Below are 21,206 nucleotides of genomic sequence, written 5' to 3' on the forward strand. Positions count from 1 at the left end.
CCCACTCCTTAGAGTTATGACTTATCTGTCAATTGACTCTATGATCTTGGGCCTGCACCTATATTTAGCATGTCTTTGTTTGGAATCACTGGAGAAACCTCACTGGAAACTGAGGAAATCTAGTAGTAAATTTATGTTAGTGATTTGTCTTGATTGTATCTCTAAAAGATACTTTCTGAGATGAAGCATCTTTGTTGAAGTTTTGTTACAGAATTAAATAGTTTTTAAGTTTGGCACCTGGGATGATAACTTTGGAGGGCTTTCCTAATTTCAGAAAGAGCTTTACTGTCGTAATTACATTGAATTCATCTGAAAAGAAAAGAACCAATGACAGAGAAGACTCTAGGTAGCAAATAGCAGTTTGGTAGTATCAAGGAGGTGGAAGGAAGTTTTTCAATTAGGAAAATGATATAAATATATATTTATGTATATAATGTCATGTGAGTGATTAATGTGTCCTTTTTATAGAGAACAGTATTAAGGTCTCAATGGATCCAAATGGTGTTCTGATGCAAAATAATTACACCTTTGGGTGGAACATCAAAGATGCAATGACCATGAGCAAAGGCTGTAGCACAAGCTGAAATGCCATTACCCAGAGGAAACCCAGCAGATTGAAAGGGAATATTTACTGGCAGGCTTGACTGTTCCCTCTCAGGGCAAAGTCGTAAGCCTGACACCTGTTCTGCTCAGTCTTTGACCTGGTGCCTCCATTGACTTTTCTGGAATAATCTTCTCTCACAGAGTAAAGTAGGAGGAAAATTAATACATCAGGTCCCCAATCACTTTTTTTTTTCTCTTTCCACATTCATTTTTCAGCTATGATTCCTGTTTTGCTCTGGAAAAAAATTCAATCCCCTCGTTTTGTTCCTAGGCTGTCACTAACTCATCCTGCCCCTCAGTATTTTATGCTTCAGTGCTCAAATACTTAAAATACCTTAGGTACTGAGAGGCCTGAAGAGATCAAGGCTCCAATTTGTATTTCTGCTAAATAAACCAGCCCTTCATGCTTGAAGGTGAATGTACATTGTAGATTTCACCTGCGGGATTTCTGGAACTGGGCCTGGTTCTACTGCCCGAAATGCTGCTGTAGACCAATGCAGAAATGGAATAGGGGGGTGGCTGTGCCTACAAATATCATGCAAAGAAATAAAGGAACAAATGACAGTGTTAAAGAGAACCAACTCAGTGAAGACTTTGGCCATTACATAAGTTTGGAATGTTGCATCATTACTTTCTGTCGAGCATTTTCTCATTATTACATGTGATGATATGTGAGTCTTTCTGCCTTCACTGTCACAGTACAAGGGGACAGACTACAAGGGTAAAGCTCTTCCTTACTTTCTGTGCCCATTTCTCTGGCCTGGGTCATTGCCAGTAAATACTCAAGACTATTGATTTTAAGAAGCAAGAAAATATAAAGTCCCACGTAAGGACTATCCATGTAAACCAAACTCCTTTACTTCTCTATCCTTCTAAGGCCACCCTTTTATTTAATAACCATTCTGTATATTGTGGGAAGTCCAATGTGTTCTCCGATTCCTCTGCAGATTCTGGAATTAAGACTTAGTTCTTGCAAGTTTTTCTTGCTCCAAACTCTGGCTCCTGACTTTTCTTGATTTCTCCTCTTTTTCTGCCGAGGCTCCAACAGGCTGCCCCAGGCCTTTCTAGTTACTTTGCTTCAAAATATGGACTCACCACTCTCTTCTTCATGACAAGGCTGTTGTGCGTAGCAGGGTTTTATTACATTTTATTGTTTTACATGCATAAGGCAGAGGAATTCTAGCACAGAACAGGGAACCCCTTAAAACTGAACACTGCATAATAGTTTAGTCATACATATACATACATACATTTATTTTTATATTATGCTGTACACCAGAAATTGACACAACATTATAAACTGACTATACTTCAGTAAAAAAATAATAAAAAGCCAAAATATACCCGAGATTGTTCATATTAAATAGTAAAAGTTGCATGGCTCAGGGTTGCAAAACTTGTAGTTAAATATGTTTTGTAATCTAGGGATAAAGGAATACAAGAAACTGAAAAAATATAAACATTTTACTAAAATAAAGTAGAATAGAACTCTGGGCAGCACAACTGCTAGCATTACCTGAAATCTCCACCTGGAGGAATCCTTATTGGCAGCCCTCTGGCCATGCAATTCTGGAGCCTGCTCTCTAGACTCTAAGAAAGCATTTTGTTTTCAATCCCTCTTTCACAGTCTGACCCTCCTCAGCCCAGCAGTGGTGGGAGGAACCTACTCCAAAACTCCTGAAACTTAATGATGCAGAGAAATTTGGCCCTCCTCTAGGCTCACCTTCTCCATTCAGACTCCCCTGAGGTCCTTAGAAAAGCCCATTGGATGCTTTCTCAAACAAAAGAGCAGTTTTCTCCTCGAGAGGAATTCTGCTACTCTTCTAGAGCAACCAGTGGAAATGACTGTCGGCTTAAAAACATTTTTAAAAAAAAGTTATAGCCATCATTTCTCTGAAAGTAAGATTACATAATATTTTGAATAAAATGATTTGATGGGCAGATTTGATAAAGTGACAGGTAAGGATAGAGGACCCGGTCGTCAAGGAAGGTGATTCTAACTGAGGCCGGAGAAGTCATGGGTAGAAGAGAAAGAGTTTGTGATTTCTCTCTTTCCTTCAGGGGCCACAGCCATGTGGGGAAGAGGGCAGGTCAGACAGGCAGTGACAGTTGTCTACCTGTGTGCAGCTTCTCAGCCCAGAAGATGAAGCCATGTCAAAGTTGTCACTGTGGAACCAGTGTCCTCAGCTTCAGCTGAGGCTAGGGAGGGTGAGAAGGAATTCCTGCTGACTTTTCATATTCCAGGAACGCAGCTGAGGCCTAGGGAGCCAAAAGGCTGCTCTGGGAGGCAAGCACACTCCCAGTGTCACTCCACTCGGGACAGTGATGGCCCTGGGAGAGCAGGGGAGTGGGATTTGCAGGCTGAGGCTTGGCTGCAGGTCATCTCCATCTTCAATGTAGTTCAGTAAGGATACTAACTTCTGTTTATTACATTGATTAAAATAACTGTTAAGAGTGCTTCTGGACTACAGGGATTCCTGGCAGTGTTGGGAAAGGGAAATATATCCCATAGCAATGTTTGATGAAATAAATCATGGAGAAACTTATAAATATTTGCAGTGATGCTTACACAAGGCACATAATTGTTACAAATACATAAAGAATGTATGACTGCTTTTAGGTGTAGTCTCCTAACAAATGTCAACGTGTGTTTTGTATATTTTGCCTCATTTAGAAGTAGGTATGAAATAGTACGTAACAGTGAAAGGTTTGTGAAAAGGCTTTTGGGATCAGGTAGAAAACCTTTTATCTTAATGAGGATAAGCTGTTCAGTAACAGTAAAGTCATATGCATGGTTCTTGTTTTGAGCTGATTTTTTCCCACTTCTTACATCACTGATAGCAAAACTTTCTGCTTACAACTTCACTTTCATACAACTGTCAGCTGAGTTACTTTTCTATGTAATTCTACAATGTGATAAATATGTTTTAGGCTTTAAAAAGCCAAGCAAAGCTCTTAAACTTTTCAAAAGGTCTATTTCGTAACACATATTTAGTCTAGTTGCCTTAAGACTTTTCTGTAACATATCATGATGTAAAATGGTATATGGATATTGTCTTTTCAGCTGGGCAGTGTTGCATAGTGGTAAAAAATGGCCAAGAGACATACACCAAATGTTCCCTGTGATTATCACTGTGTGGTGGATTGCCAGTGATTTTTATTTGTTCCATTATCCTTTGGTTTTGTTTTCCCAGTTTTGCACATTGACCATTGACTAAAGTTCAAGTGCAGAAAATAAAGCCCTAAAAGTACTAGAAGAAAATATTAGTATTTTTATAGTCTTTTGTTTGAGAAGGTGTTTCTAAGTATGATGGTGAAGTCAGAAATCAAAAATGGAAAAAATCACACATTAGACTTCATGTACAATATTAAAATTCAACATGCTAAGTGATTTCATAAAGTTAACATAAAATAATAACTGCTGTAGAAGTTTTTGCAAGGTTAATGATAAAAGTTGATATAATTCAAAAATCGCTACTATAGATCAACAAATAAGATGAATAGCCCAGGAGAAAAATGCCAAAGGACAAGAACAGGCATTTAACAGAAGAAATGTAAATGACTTAAAAACCTATAAAATGACACATACCCTTACTGATAAATAAACGAATGCAAACTAAAACTCCAAGATAGTACCTTTCACCTTTCAAATTAATAAATACTTAAAATAATGAAAAGCTTTATGTTGCCAAAATGTGCAGTATGAGACACTCTTAACACACTGTTGGTAGAATATAAGTTGATTTGATTTTTAGACAATAGTTTGCCATTGTCAAAATTTAAGTGTTCATAACCTTTAACTCAGCAATTCCATGTTTATGAATTATCCTATTGTGAAAGTTTACTAAACATGTCTTGATTGCACTTAATGCTGGCCAGCATGTGTGCACTTCTCTCCTTCTTGGTATATGCCTGGACTTGCATATAGATAGAGCCATATTGCTAGTTATTTGAATGGAATATGAATGGGAGTGGTGTGGGTCACCTCTAGGATGAGGTGATTGTGAGTGGATGTGTGGGCCTTCTCTATGGTTTCTTGATTTCCCCAGTCATGGACAGAATGCAGAGAAGGGCAAGGACCAAGAGAAGAGTAGAGTCATAAGATGCAGGAGCTTGAATCCCTGAATGACTATGTGGAGCAGAGCCCATCACCACCATTGTTCACCAACCTGTATTAGGCTGCAATTTGAACAAGCAATAAATCATTTTGACTTAAAAGGCTGAGATGTTGAGGTCGATTTTTACACAGATCTCCTACTCAGGCTGATATATGTGCAATTTAATTCTGTTGAAAGATAGCCATTGCAGCATTAAATGTAATAGCCAGGAATTTAAAATAATCTAAATGTCTACTACTAAGATAATTATAGAACAATATACATAGCATAATCTCATTTTTATAGAAATTATATACATATACTTTCATACACATAAACAGTTTAAAAGACATTACTGTAAAGTGGGACTGTAGGAGCTATGCATTTCCTGCTAAGTATATTTTTCAATTATTTGAATATTTTAAAGAGCTTCTTATTACTTTTATAATCAATGAAAAATAATATTCAATAAAAAATTATGAACATAAGTTGGAGACTTAAGTTGCCTTATATACTTCCTGGAATAGGACTATAATATAATAATATAAGTAATAAATATTTATAATAAAATAGTTCATTCTTATGTGTAGAAGTGGGTTTTTGGATAGCAATAATTGAAACAAAACAAACAAAAAAATATCAAAAGGACAGTAGTGCTTATCTCTAGTGGTGGAATGATAGGTAAATTTTGTTATTTTTGTTCTATGCTTTTCTGTGATTCTTCTAGGTCAGTGGGTTTTTTTCCCCAATACTTAATTTTGAAAAATGTCAAACATAAAGAAGGTAAAAGAATTTTATATACCCACTGGCTAGGGCCTACCATTAACATTTTACTATGTTTGCTTTATCGTGTGTGTGTGTATCCAACCTTCTTTTCATTTTAATTTTTTTGGATGCATTTCAAAGTAAGTTTCAAACACAAATATACTTTAATACTTAAGCATATATATCATAAACTAGAATTGAATGTTGCATTACATTTTTTCCTTTCAGATAAAGTTTACAAAGAATGAAATGCATAACTCTTAAGTGTATTGTTCAACAAACTTTGACAACTGTATTCATCCTAGTAACTCAAATGCTTAGCAAGATACAGAACATTACCATCACCCCAGAAGGTTCTCTCATACCTATTGCCAGTCCCCCACCTCCTTCCTGCCAGAGGAAACCATTGTTTTCATTTTTTTAACCACAGAACAGTTCTCCTTGTTCTAGAACTTCAAATAAATGAAATCATACAGTATATACCCTTGTATATAAGGCTTCTTTCTCTGAGCATGTTTTTGAGATCCATCCTGTTGTTGCCTGTATGAGTATTTTGTTCCTTTTTGCCAAGTCATATTGCCTTTCAACAAATATATGACAGTTCGTTGGCCCATTTTGCTATTGAAAAATACCTGGGCTGTTTTCCATTTTGGCTATTAAGAAAAAAGTTGCTATAAACATTCTTGAACAAGTCTTCGTATGAACATAGTGTTTTCATTTCTCGTGGCTGAATAGAGTTGAATTGCTAAGTGATAGGGTCAGTGTATGTTTAGTTTTATAAGAAATTGTCAGACCTTTTGAAAAAGTGCTTGGACCATTTTATACTCTCACAACTGGCATGTGAGAATTCCAGTTGCTCTGTATCCTCAGCAGCATTTAGTGTTGTCAGTTCCTTTTTAATTTTAGCTGTTTTGGTGGGTATGTAGTTATATTTCATTGGGATTTCCATCTGCATTTCCTAGGCGAGGGACTTTCAAAGTTTAGTGTGCCTGAGACACACGTGGAGTGCTTACTAAACTATAGACTCATAAGCCCCAACCAGAGCACTTTCATTTGTGTATTTTGTATTTGTAGTTTTTAAATCTGGCGAGCCGAGTCTCTTTGGAACTCACTAGGTCTGGGATGGGGCTCAGGTGCCTACCTCTTTTCAAGCTCCCTGGAGATTCTAGTGAATGCTGTTCATGGACCATCTCTGAGGAACTGGCAATCTGGGAGTTGCCAAACTGATATTTGGTATCTGATATCTGTGTGCATTCGCTTCTCCCTAGCAACAAGAATTAGTTTAATTTCTTCTGGTGGAAGTGTTTGGACACTTTCCATACTTAGTAAAACAGTTGTACTAGTTACTAAAGCTTTAACCTCAAAAAAATTGAGGGTTCAGGGATGAGTACATTGTGTCATGCAAAATAAGAAAATCTAGATGATCTGAACCAAATTCCAAAAGAAAGATTATTTGAGAACTTGTGCTCAAAAAGAGAAAAATTAATTAGTATTTTCAGGTATCTATAATCAACATATTATTCTCAAAAATTACCTTATGGATCAGAGGTGGAGAAAGTAATTAGTACAGTTTTATTTTCATTAGTGGATTGATGTGTTTTCCAGTTCTTTGTTACAGTAATACTGTTGTATGTGATCTAGTAAATGAAATATAGGCCTGAAATAGCCTGATGGCAATTGGAAGGAAAAATATGGAAAATACAGAAGCATTTTATTATTACTGCACTGGGTGCTGAGAGTTAGAGGGGCAAAAAGGACAAATCAGCTATTAACCTAAAGAGACAATAATGACATGTTGTACACAGACCATGGCCAAAGGACAGGTGTGAATAATGAAAATAATAACAGTAATATTGAGTTTATCTAGTGCCTTTTTATCAAGAGCTCAAAGGCTTTCATGAATAATAGCTCATTAAATCTCACAGCATCTCTGTAAGTTAGGCAGGGAAGAGAATTACACCATTTTTCCCCCCAGTGGAGAAATTAAAGGATAGGACCTTTAACGCAAGGATAGGTATAAAGGACAGACAAGAATAGAACTAAAGATGGCCCCAGGACTCATAACTTTATTTGATACGTTCCAGTTGCCAAGGCCTGCTTGGTAGATTCATTCATTCCCAGAGCAAATCTTAGGCTGCAAAACACGTACCACGTTGAACGCACAGATGGGATTCTCAAGTTCAACTGGGCGTAGACAAACACTAGCACTGGTCTGCATCTGAAGAATGTTGACGGACAGAACTCGACTCTTGAATTACCTAGTTCATTTTCTTCCCCTTGAAGCAAGTGCTGACTAAAGAGTAAATAGAGTAAAGCAAAAGCAGTCTGTTCCAGTTCTCAGGCCTTTACAGATAAGTATCTTAATTAAACAGGAAGCCCAAACTCCCTATTTCTGCCTTGAGGGGTTTCTTCCCGCAGTGAATATGTGTGTGTCTCTCTAAGGATTGTCTGGCTTGGTGGGTACCCAGTGGCTGACGTCTGCAAGCCATCACAGCTGCCTTTGCTGAGGCGCTCAGCCAGCCTCTTGGAGCTTCCTCAGCTCTCAGACTCCTGCAGCTCTGCATTGGTTATAACTAGATGTTCCACCGAGAATTATCATCTCTAGATCTCTGTGAAGAGAACCCCCTTTAGGTGTTTGATTTGGGCAAGACATCACTTTACAGATATGCTGTATTTTGAATATAGGCACCTGTGGAAATGTTTGTCATGACTCTGAAAATTCCATTTGGCAGGTGGGGAAGTGTGTGCAGTTTAAAGATGAACATCTCTCCCGTTTGAAAACTGACAGCTCCTCTTCTTTCAACAGGAATCTCTAGCTCTCTTTTTTCATACCTCACCTCCATAATTTTTGCTACCTTGACTACTCTTTCCTTTTCTTGCATCAGATTTTAAAAAATACATATTTTATTGAAGTTTAGTTGATTCACAGTGTTTCAGGTGTACAGCAGAGTGATTCAGATAAGTATATATATATATATATATATATATATATATATACACACACACATATATATATACACTTTTTCAGATATATATATATATATATATATATATATATATAGTATATATATTTACTTTTTCAGATTCTTTTCCATTGTAGGTTATTACAAGATATTGAATATAGTTCCCTGTGCTAAACAGTAGGACCTTGTTGTTTATCTATTTTACATATACTAGTGTGTATCTGTTAATAACAAACTCCTAATTTATCCCTCCCTCCACTTCCCCCTTTGGTAACCATTAGTTTTCTATGCCTGTGAGTCTACTTCTGTTTTGTAAATAAGTTCATTTGTATCATTTATTTTTAGAGTCTGCATACATGTCATATCATGTGATTTTTGTCTTCCTCTGTCTGACTCCTTCACTTGGTATGATAATCTCTAGGTCCATGTATGTTGCTGCAAGTGGCATTATTTCATTCTTTCTTATGGCTGAATTATATTCCATTGTATATATATGCCACATCATCTTTATCCAGTTATCTGTTGATGGACACTTAGGTTGCTTCCGTGTCTTGGCTATTGTAAATAGTGCTGCTTGAACACTGGGGTGCATATATCTTTTCCAAGCAGAGTTTTCATCTTTTCTGGATGCATGCCCAGGAGTGGGATTGCTGGATCACATGATAACTCTGTTTTTAGTTTTTAAGGAACCTCCATACTGTTTTCCATAGTGGCTGCATGAGTTTACATTCCCACCAGCAATATACAAGGGTTCCCTGTTTTCCACACCTCCTCCAGCATTTATTATTTGTAAACTTTTTGATGATGGCCATTCTGACTGGTGTGAAGTGATACCTCATTGTAGTTTTGATTTGCATTTCTCTAATAATTAGCGATGTTGAGCATCTTTTCATATGCCTATTGACCATCTGTATATCTTCTTTGGAGAAATATCTATTTAGATCTTCTGCCCATTTTTTCATTGATTTTTTTATATTACGCTCTATGAGCTGTTTGTATATTTTGGAAATTAATCCTTCATCAGCCGCATTGTTTGCAAATATTTTTCTCCCATTCTGTAGGTTGTCTTTTCATTTTGTTTATGGTTTCCTTTGCTGTGCAAAAGCTTTGAAGTTTAATTAGGTCCCATTTGTTTATTTTTGCTTTTGTTTCCAATTAATCCAAAAAAATATTGCTGCGATTTATGTCAGAGTGTTCTGCCTATGTTTTCCTCCAGGAATTTCAGAGTATCTGGTCTTACATGTAGGTCTTTAATCCATTTTGAGTTTACTTTTGTATATGGCATTAGAGAATGTTCTAATTTCCTTCCTTTACATGTGGCTGTCCAGTTTCCCCAGTACCACTTATTGAAGAGATGGTCTTTTCACCACTGTATGTTCTTGCCTTCTTTGTCACAGATTTCTTGATCCTGCATCAGATTTATCCTTCTCTGTTCTTTTAATTTAGCCAGTTTTTCCAACCAAGTTTAGGAAATACCATGTTAGCTCTGGGCCATGCTATTTCCTTTCCTGAGTGGAAATAGGAATATTGGATCTCCATCTTCATTATAAAGCCTTTTGGGGCCCTTCCTTTTTTTCTATGCTTACATCATATTGTTGCTCAGTATTGAACCTCTCCCAGCTCCAACTGACCCCTGTAAGACAGAGACCAGAAAGAGATTACACTTCCCTTGTCAGGGTCTGGTTTACAACATTATAGATTAATATTGATTTTGGTGCAGAGATTACCAGTCACAAGTCAACTAATCTCCCCCAAATGGAAAACATTTTAAAAGTACAGCTCAGCACCTACTCCTCCTCCATCTCACCTACTTTAATTTCAACTTGCTGCCTATTGGTCATTAACCCTTTAAGAAAGAACACTGAGTCAGTGCTTTCTTGCAGAATTACGTTTGACTTTCAATGTAAAATGAACCACTTAGTGAACATATGGGGAGGGAAACATTAAAAGCAAAAGCTATTAAAGAATTATAGACTTAAGAAGCCTCACAGTACCTGTGCATTTTGCTCTGTAGTCGAGGAACCTATAAAATTGTACACACATTAGGAGAAAAGTTTTCACCCAGCATGCGTCAATTTAACGGCGTAACTCCCAGCAATGTAAAGTGTGGATTCTTAGGGAACCTTTGGTTGTTATCCTCTCTTTCTAAATAGGACAGGGTTTAAAAATATGCTGCTGTGCATACACAATAGCTGCTTTTCACTTATGCTTTTATCTGTGCAGAAATTATTCTCTCAGGCAAGAGATTAAAATAAATGCATAACAACTTTGTAGAATTGCTAATCCAGGCCAACTTCTCTGAGAAAATTCAGCCTTTGAACAAGTCATCTCAAACCTTGACATAAACAATAAACGCTAATAAAATTTATTTCTTCCTACAATAGACAATGATGAAAATGAGACAGACATATGATTTTTTTCCTTAAGGAGCCAGGTTGGTGCTGGGAGAAGTCAATGTATGTATTGTTTTATATGGTGCCAATAAGTTTGAATTTATGTGTGTGCATCTTGTTTCTAAATCAAAACAGGAATCAGATAAGGGCGATGTTTTGAGTCAAGTGGAGAATAGGAAGGAACACAGGATGGGTATAGGCTGTGCTGTTGGAAAGGAATTCTCTGAGTCCTGAGGTTGGCATTGGGTCCCTGTTCTGCCTGTGGCCTTGGACAAGTCACTTTTTTTGTCAGATTGGATGGGAAGTGGACAAAGGGGATCCTTTGTACTGAGAACTGTGCTAGAAACTGTAGCTGGGCTATCTCCTTTTGAGCATTAACTATTTCAATCTTAGCATAGCTAGTGGCTTTCTGCTGAGGAACTCTGAACCATTTGCATGTTCTCAGAGCCTGTGTTTCTGACTCTCAAAAACTGGGAAGTCAAGGTCAGAATGAGAGGACCTTTGCTCTACCTGAACAGACTCCCCGCCAGTTCTCAGCTCAGAAGCAGTGGTAGACCTTTCTTTGGGAAGGAGTGGCCTCTTATTGACCCAGAAGTGGACATCTAAGAGAGGGGATTAGCCAATGATTCATAAGAGGAGAACAGAGTATAGACACCAGGAGGAAGGCTGAGAGAGAGAGTGGGCAAGCTCACCTGAGGGGCTTTCATGAAGCGAGATGAACCTACCTTACCTAGAAATGAGAATTATCATTTTTCAGGATAATGGCGTCCATTCTATGCACTGCACGGAGTTGGAACTATTGGAACCCACCCAGGGCTGGAGAGATGGGTTCTTTAAGGAATCTTTTTCACTTTATCTCTTACTGTGAAAGCGGTAGAAGTAGAAACAGGTTCCAAGAGTGCAGCTCCAGGATTTACATATAGGAAGGGCTTCGGGGCTACATTCTGAATAGAACTGGGACAACCAGAGGGACCTGCTGGGATGCTGTATTTGCTTAGCAGGAGACTTTTTATTTAGATTGCTTATCTAATCAGTGCATCTTAGAAGTGCTGATGGAAATTACAGGTGGATGGATGAAGAAGCCCTGGTTGACACGTGGACACTGCCATTTGTTTCTATAGGGAAAACAGCTTCAAATGTCTACCCTTGCCTTCAATCTTTGCTGCAAAGTTACTGTTACTGCAAAGCCTCTGCTTCCGTCCCACGCCAGGTCCTTCTATTTCAGAGACCCTGCACAGTCTCCCTGTGAAGTGCCTCTTTTGAAGGCAAACAGTACGAATAACTATGTTGTTAAGGACTTCATTTGTAATGCATCTTTAGGGACATATATAATCTTACAAAAGTCCCTTGGATATTTTAGGGATATTTTTGGTTTTTCTTACTAACACAGGGATAACCAGATTGTTATGACAAAATTTCCACCATTGATGGTGATCTTGAAGACTTTAAAAAGAGACTCAATTATCAATACTGGTAAAGGTATGATGAGAAAGGCACTTTTACATCTTGCTTATGTGGAATCAATTTGGCCATATATACCATCAAGAGTCTTAAAAGTTTCTGTTCTTTTGCTTAGTAACTTCACTTCCCGGAATCAACCCTAAGGAAGTAAACAGTGATTCAGACCAAGATCCAAGTCAAAGATATTCTTCACACCCTTCTTGACAATAGTTGTGGTGGACGTGGTGAGTTAAGGCTCAGTGTCCTTCCAGACTCATTTTTGTTGGCCCTTCTGCTCTGCAGAGACTGGAAAGCTAAAACCAGCACAGCCCAATATCCCTCACACACAGGATCCACATGCAAATCGGGTAGATGCATGCACATGATATCCTGAGAGTAAACACGAAGGAGAGTTCATCTTCCTGTTTACCCACGGATTTGTGGTGGTTGTTTTCCTGGTGGCAAATATGGTGGTAGAAACACTGGGTTTTCCTGGAGAAGCACTCCAGTGCCCATCACTCATTTGGGGATTATCAAGAGAGGTTCTGGAGTGGTGGCAAGGGTCCTGCTTCTTGTACCACAGGCAGGGCAGTGTGAAGTCAGCAATCCCAGCAGGGATCTCCCAATTCCCCACATGCATCTGTTCTAGGAATCATTCCCAGGATCCAGCCTAGAGTCCACTCCTTCAAACTTTCTACAATTTTATAAGCTTATAATGCCCTGTATCAGAGGCTTTTGTCTCCTGACTCTTAATTAGGATTAGGGTTGACTAAAATCTCCAGTAATAACAAAAGGTTAAATATCTTGCAGTGCATCCCTTTGATAAGACATCCTGCAGATAATACAAATAATGTTTTGAAAGGAAATATTAGGGTATGTATGCATGTTTATCCCACAGGGGAAAAAGAGGAATGAGATTTTAAAAGAGAAAAACACCTGCTGATGCAACATGATCTCAAAGACTGGGAGGAAATTGACTCCAAAATGTTAACAGTAGTTATCTCTGGGTAGTGGGAATATGAATGATTTTTATTTTATTTTTAAAACTTTATTCTATTCTCCATGTTGAACAGTATGCCTTATTTCTTATATAACCAGAAGGAAATGAAAATAATAAATGCCAGAGACTTTTAAGACACTATTTGCTAACTCATAATGATATAAAATTTTAAATGCTGAATACAATTATTGGCCAAGCTTATTCAGAAGCCATTAATTAGAACTTCCTGTACACTAGTTTTATAGCAGCTGTCATTTCTTTCTATACTGATTTACTCCTTATATTTCACAAAATGCGCTTACTAAGACTATGCTACATTTCATTGCTATATGAAAATGGTATTTGGTTGTTGTCCATAAGGACTTCATATCAATATATGCGGAAGCATTTTCCTTTGCTTTCTATCTTATATAAAGAATAAAAAATAGAGGAACTAGGTAACAGATTATAGAAGGTACTAGTGTTCAATGTCACAAAGATGAAATCAGTTGATACTCCTATTTATATTAAAGCCATAACTTTGATATACAGACTAACTCCATTTGGGAGGGAAGTAATTATGCTTTTATTCCTAGTCTCAGCTTTAGAATTACTGTTGTGATCATGATATGTTGAACTAGATGTTAAAGTTCTGATTAGTCTGTCATCAGAGAATCATAGATTTTCATCTTAAAATTTTGTCTTGCACATGACTGTGCTCTATTTGAACCATTTCCAGCAGATGAAAACTTGCCCTGTTGAACACTAACAATGAAGAATGTTCTACCTTCTTGGGTAATTTATTTCTATTCCAATTTTGAAAATTATAGCTTTAAATTTAATTTCTTATGCCATGGTTTTAGCCTATTTCTTTCTGATCTAGCTTTCATACTGATGGAGAATAATGATCTAAATGTACTTTTTTAATATTTAAATTTTATTTTAAAATTACTCTTTGATCTTCCATACCCCAGGCTAGGAAATCTCAGTTTCTATTAGTTTTTTTTGTTACCAACCCTCTCAGATTGGGGGACCCCATCTAGGTCCTTCCCTTGCCTGCACATGCCAATTGAACAAGACCAGGCTTGGCAAAGCAGAGGAGAAATTTTATTTGTTGATCAAGGAATGGTGAAGGGGGAGTTAGTGCTCTAAAGACACCTTCTCCCCAAAGGGAGGAAAGTGGGGGGATTTTAAGGGTTAAGAAGCAGGTACATCATCAGAAACTGGGGGAAAGGGTGGAGATTTCCAGGAACAGCTGGGACATGCACAGTCCCTCCAGCTCCCTTGCACACAGCACATGTTGTGCCTAGCAAGGTACAAGTCCCCTCTTTGGGTGGAGATCTTAGCATAGTAATGAAGCAAAGGCAACTTTGGGACACTTCTTGGTCTCCTTTGCCAGGTGCTGCTCTTGTAGTTAGGCTGAAACCAGTTCAGGGCGGTTGACTGTCGCATTTCCTTTAAGGTGTAACTGAAAAACGTCTGACAAACACCAGGTATTTTGGAACAAGAATAGAAATAGGCTAAAGCAGAGATCTTTCAGCTCCCTGGGATATGTGTGGGTGACATTGTCACATCTTTCTCCATTGTTTTCACAATCCACGGGTCACGCCTTTGTTGTATCCAGTCCCCGACAGAAAAATCTATGAAGGTGTGAAGGATCAGGTTCCTTCTATCAGTCAGTGCTCTGCAAGGACATGACAAAATACCCTTGACCTCTCCATGGACCAAGAGAGGAGGAATCGGTGCTGGTAGCTCTTTCTTTGTGTTCTTCCTTGGAGATGAAGGGGGAAAAGATGTCATAAGGAAGAAAGTAAGATTTCCAAGTAGACTAGAAAAGATCTATCTTAGACAAGGTAGAGGAGAGGAAAAGAAACCCAGTAGGCTATGTAGATCCACAGCTAACCCTGGTTGTCATGGGTTCAGAAATGTGTGCCTTGTGAGTGGGCCCATTACCACTGTGGGTCTCAGTTCTCCACAGTGGAGGCTTGACTCCTAGGACTTAAAATAATGTCATACTTTGAGGCAGTTTTGCTGAGAATAGGGAGGTCTATGTAGCCATCTTTCTTCCTGGCATGATTCCTCACAAATTTTTCGATGTTGGCCTCCTTTAGGTCTTGACTCAGTATGTGAACACTTTACTAACAGGTGCCATATAACTGAATGCAAAGGAGGGAGAAAGCGTGTTGCTGGGTATAATCATTGGAGGTTTCATGGAGGAAGGTTTGAGGTGGGCTCCAAGCAAATGGATATGATTTGACTGGTGGTTACTGGGGAGGATGGATGGTGACTTGCATAAGCAAGTCAGTTATATTCCCCACACTACCAGTGATCAGGTAATCAGCTTATAGTGACGGAGACAGAGTCTGGGTCATGTCTTCCTCATTATGTACGTGAAGACCCCACCAGAGTTTGTTGGTGAAGGGTCTCGATCATGTCTAATAAGTTAATTCAATTGCCAACTTCTTTTGTTTTTCAAGTATAAATTTTGGAAAATCTTATTTTGTAAATATGAAGAGAAAAACACTTTTAAAGTGTGGAAACACAATCCTCTACTTGGATTGGCTTGTCTGTAAAATCCTGTTTTGCTCCTGTAGTCTCCTCACAAGAGTCTGCTGACTGTGTACGAATGAAAATTCCACTAGCTTCCTTAGAGTCGTTGATAAAGAAATGAGCAACCTGCGAAGGTATGAAGGTGAAATCTACCCCTTAAAGAAGGATGGTGAGGCGAGGGGAAGAAGAGCTGACTCGGCCGTATGTCGAGGACTGATGCTGTGATGCACCACGTAGGGGTGAGAGTCAGCCCTGGCTGCCAGGCTTTACGGAGGAAAGCATGAAATTCATTCAGATAAAGACTGATCTATGAATTTGGAAGGGGTTAAAAACAATATATGAGCTTAATGCAGAGCTCAAGGGTGGTCTGGATTATAAATACCACCTAACAGAATTACTTGGTAACTAAATACCGAGACTGGCTTTTCTTACATAATCTTTAACCCTCTGATTTCTAGCAGGAGTTAGTGTAGCATGCCTTTCTGAAATTTTGCTATTAATTCCAGAACAAATTTGTCAGAAGAGTTCAGAGATTGAAATAGGGGGAAATGGTGCCTCCCCAGCATGTTTTCTGAAATTCACAGAACCTTGAGTTATCTAGACTGTGGTTTCTGTTTTTATTGGAAGGCATATCAGTCTGTTTGGCAACACTGGTGATTTGCAGTGACAGCTGAAAATACAGCTGAAAAAAAGTAACTAGGAAAAGTACTTACTGTTTGTGGTAAATGGAATCTAAACCATCCTTTCAGTGAAACCACCACAATTTCATGTTTTTGAAGGAGCAAACACAATGCACTGAGCTCAGACAAATGAGTTTACCTAGGGAAAAATCACAAGCAAGCAGTCAAAGCCTGATATTGTGTATTTCTTGTAGACTGAGCAAACTGTCCTCTAAAAACAAGTTAAACTTGCCCTTAATAAGAACTTTGTCAGGGCACGTGGGGTCTATTCCTCATCTCTGAGGTCAACATCAGGTGTCCCTCCAAACATCCCTTGGTGCCACTGTCAGAGTCAGAATTTGAGGCTGGATAGACTATTTTTTCCTACTAACAAGAATGGTCTCATGAGTCCTTGTTTGAGTGAGGGAAATCCAACAGGAGAATTGGTCAAAATTTGGGAAGGAGAGACATGATAGAACATCCCTGTTGGAGTTCTGTCCTCTTCACCCCTGCTGTGGGCTGGGGGGTGATGAAGATGGGCAGAAGGATGCTGTGGGCAGAATTCCACCATAGCCTCTGAAGTTGCAGATTCGTACCTTCCATGCAGAACTGAATATCTCTGTTCTGTTTCTTTTATGATTAGAGAGAAAGGCTGAGAACCTACCAGAGAGTACCTATTATTACAACAGATCTCACTGTCAGTTTATTACAGTTCTGCAAATGCTTTCTTTTTGGATATTCCATCTACTTTTCTATGCACCCCACACCCACACCCACAAACTTCTCCTGTAGAACTGAAGTTGCATTTACAAACGTGGTAGCAGAAGGGCTGAGCGAAAACCTTTAGGACTTCCACCATCCACAACACTAGTATCTTGCATATAGGTGGTGCTCAAGAAATACTTATTGAGAATGAATGAATGAATGAATGAATGAAGGCAATCCTATTTGCAAGATATATGAAAAGAACCCCAGAGGAGCCAGAGAGCAGGCTTCTGGACTTCTGCAGTTGCTGTAACTCTTGTTACTTTCTGGTGGGGACTAGCAACCTAACATTTCTTAGACTAACTTTGCTGCTTTGTGGGCAGCACACAACTGCTTTGAGGAAGAATTTCATTTGGGGCAGTAAACTCCAACTACAAATACAGCCCAGTGCAGGGCTCCTCAGGACCAGATTTAACTGATGCCTTTTTCACCAGTCTACCGTCTAAATGGTGGCCAGCCAGGGCACCACTTTTAGGTTTGGGTACACTACATATCTTCTTTGGCAAGGATGATTTATTTACATTTTGTCTTCTGGTCATTATGCATTATGGTTCGTGAGGCAGTAAATTTAAGTTATTAATGAGCAAAGTAAGTGGAGTATGTATGTATAAGTGAATAACATTCTGACCTCAAACTTCTGGGGAAAATGTTAAATGCAGTGTCCAGAATCTTATATCCTGCCCCACCTCCCCGCTCTGCTCCTGACCCAAGATTCTTATTCGTCCTGGGGTTACGGCCCGGGGACCTGCATTTTAACAATGTAGATGATCCATGGGTCTTTCTTTTCTTTCTTTCTTTTTTCTGTAAGTCTTTCTTTAAGAAGCACTGATGTCCATGAAAGAATCTCATAAAACATGCAAAAGAAAAATTTAAATTGTTAGTAAACTTTGCATAGTAATAGCTGACAGTTATTCACGAGCCTCTGTGCCCCAGACGCATGATCTAGCTCACCTCATTACCCCACTTTCCAGGTGAGGAAACTGAGATGTGGAGAGAATAGTAGATAGCAGAGCCAGGATCAGCACAGGGTGGTCTGACCCGCTGTCCCCTCCCTTGACCACATGTTTTCCTGTGTCTCCCATTACTATTCAGCTTTCAGTGGTAACTTGATGCTTCTGGGAAGTCTACCTAGCACTGTCATCTGTGTTATTATTCAGGTGTAAGTGCAGTCATAGATGGAAAGTCCGCAAAGAATGTGAGATGAAGTTGGGATCTGAGGGCACCAACAGGCACCTGCTTCTCGGTTGTAGGCTGACCCCGGCTGACATGTGGGCCTGCTCCAGTTGAATATTTTTACATTTTTTAATTTATACGTTGATTAAAGTGTTAGCCAATTCAGGAGAAAAAAAAATCACTTGGGCTGGGGAGTTACCATTCAAATTGTTTGTAATTAGGTTGCTTTGAACATTAGCGCTGCTGAAACAAATACAGATAAAACTTTGGTTGATTGACAGAATTTTGGCTAAATTAATCAGTCGTTCGAGCATTATGAAAACCGTCATTTTCCCTCAACAGTTCATTATTGCCTTTTAAATGGACAAACGAGTATGGAAGTAACAGCTGAGACTTCACTAGAGGCTATGATAGGTAACAGATATACATATGCTATTATGGTGCAGACAAAAAGAATGATCAATTTACACATTAAAAAGCGTTTTACCAATTTATTTATAATTCACTGTTTATAAGTTTTTAAAAACTTAAAGTATGAGGATTACTTAAAGAACCCTCAGACTTCTCCCTTATTTCTTGATGTATTTTTTCTCTGTTTCCTTTCCCCTCCTCTCTGTTCTCTCTCTGTAACTGCTGGCACTTTAATGTAGAAAATAGGCTCATTCATCGTATCTTCTAATGAGCTTTGATTGTACAGTGTAAGAAAACCTCTAGTCTGGAGACGGGTGTTGACGCTGGATGCTAAGAGCATTTGTACTTTTGACTCTTGTCATCTTTTATCATGTAACAAAAGACATAAAAACCAAACAAAATGCACTATCTGTAGAAAATACCTGTAACTGTTTTGTTAACCCAAGAGTTGACCCCTTTACATGTAATTTCAAGTTTAAAATAAGATCAAAGGCCACAGTTTGGGTTATGTATGCACTATGACCTCCCCCACCATCTGAGTTCCCTACAGAAAGCACCAGTTTTTTAGGGACTTTTTTTTGTTTTTTTCATTATCATCTCTCCCTGCCCAGCAAGCTGCTGGCACAGAGTATTGGAGGATGAATTGTTCGTCCTGTGAGGAACTTGGGAGGTTTGGGCAGTAATATCTTCTCTAGTTGAAATGGCACTTTGGCACGTGGGACGTGTCATCTTTTTAGATTCGGTGTGGTCTGCTGGAAGGATAGGGGTTCTTCCGTTGCTTCTGCGGTTTTAAGATGTTCTCCTCGGCATTTTAGGTTACAGTTTCCTCATAGATAAAGTAAAATGCTCCATCAGTTTCATGGTTTTCTTGTCTCTTTTGGCTTTAAAATGTATGTTTTAAATGGAAGAAAATATATCTACTATTATTTCTTTTTTTACTTTTTTATTTTGAAATAATTAAAAGCTTACAGAAAAGTTGCCAGAACAGTATCAAATGACTCCTATTCATCCTTCACTCAGATTCACCAGTTGTTAACATTTTGCCTCATTTACTTTACCATTTGTATAAACTTTGATGAAAATCAAAATGCAAATAGTTATTTTGATGAAAACTAAAATATATAGGCTACTAGCTTATTTAATCTATGGAGTTCCAGTTTCTGAGTAGTTCAGTAAATATTTCTATTTGGTTATCATCTTGTAGTTAAAGCCCCAAACCAATGAGAGTAAAAAACTCCCTCCCTCCATGAAATTCACATCTGAAAATTTGTTGAGCTCCACGGCATTGCGTACCTCCTGATGGGATGCGCGGAGAACACAGTAGTATTCTTTACTGTAGTGTTCCTGCCAGACATACACACCCTGGATCTAATCATGAGGAAACATCAGAAAAAATAAATTAAGAGACTTTCTCCAAATAAAAAACTGGCCTGTAATTTTTGAAAACATCAAAGCCCCACAAGACAAAGAAAAGACTGTTCCAGATTCAAACAGACTAAAGAGATACAACAACTAAATGCAATGTGTAATCCTGGATTACGTCTGGAGCAGGAGGAAAAATCGACACAGGAAATATTGGACAACTAGGAAAATTCAAAATCAAATTCAAGGGACACTGGAGGAATATCCATTAAATAGTATTGTGTTCAATGCATTTCAACAGGAGGTACATGGTGCCATGAAGTTCAGCAGATTTTTAAGATGTGAATTTCATGGAGGGAGGAAGGTTTTCATTCTCATTGGTTTGGGGCTTTAACTACAAGACTATAAAGAAATAGCAATATTTACCAAATTATCCAGATACTGGACTTCTTTAAATAAAATAAGCTAGTAGCCTATACATCTTAGTTTTCAAAATAACTTTATTTGCATGTTAGAGAGCCTTAAAACAGCTAGAACATTTCTGTTCTCCACTAAAGAAATACCAGTAAGTTTGAAAAGTATTTGGAAAGGGCTTTGAAGAAGATTCAGATGCTTTCATGCTGGAGCCCACATGATGTGGTTTTTTTTTTTTTTCCTTAAAGAAAGAAATCGTCAAGATTTCTCTCTACCATTAAACCAGGCAGGATTGTGAAGGTGACTGGAGAATGAAAGGGTACAATGGTAGAACAAGAACTCAGCTCTCCTGACCTTTACTCCAGTAATTTTTCACTGCATTGTTGTCCCCATGAATCATTATTTGGAACCCAATCTGGCTTTTAAAAAAAAAAGTAAAAGAAAGAAAGCAATTAGTCAATGACTATCTAATATATTTCAGAGTGCCCTCAGAATAGCACCATGGACCAGTTCCAATGGTGATGCTCCTAATGAATATTAACATATCCACCTTGGATTCATTGGGTCACTTTGGGGCACTGTAGTGTTACTGCCAAGCAGTAGATGGCACTGTTAATATACACTGAATTCAT

Source organism: Camelus ferus, chromosome 6 (assembly GCF_009834535.1).
Source record: "Camelus ferus isolate YT-003-E chromosome 6, BCGSAC_Cfer_1.0, whole genome shotgun sequence".
Taxonomy (NCBI): domain Eukaryota; kingdom Metazoa; phylum Chordata; class Mammalia; order Artiodactyla; family Camelidae; genus Camelus; species Camelus ferus.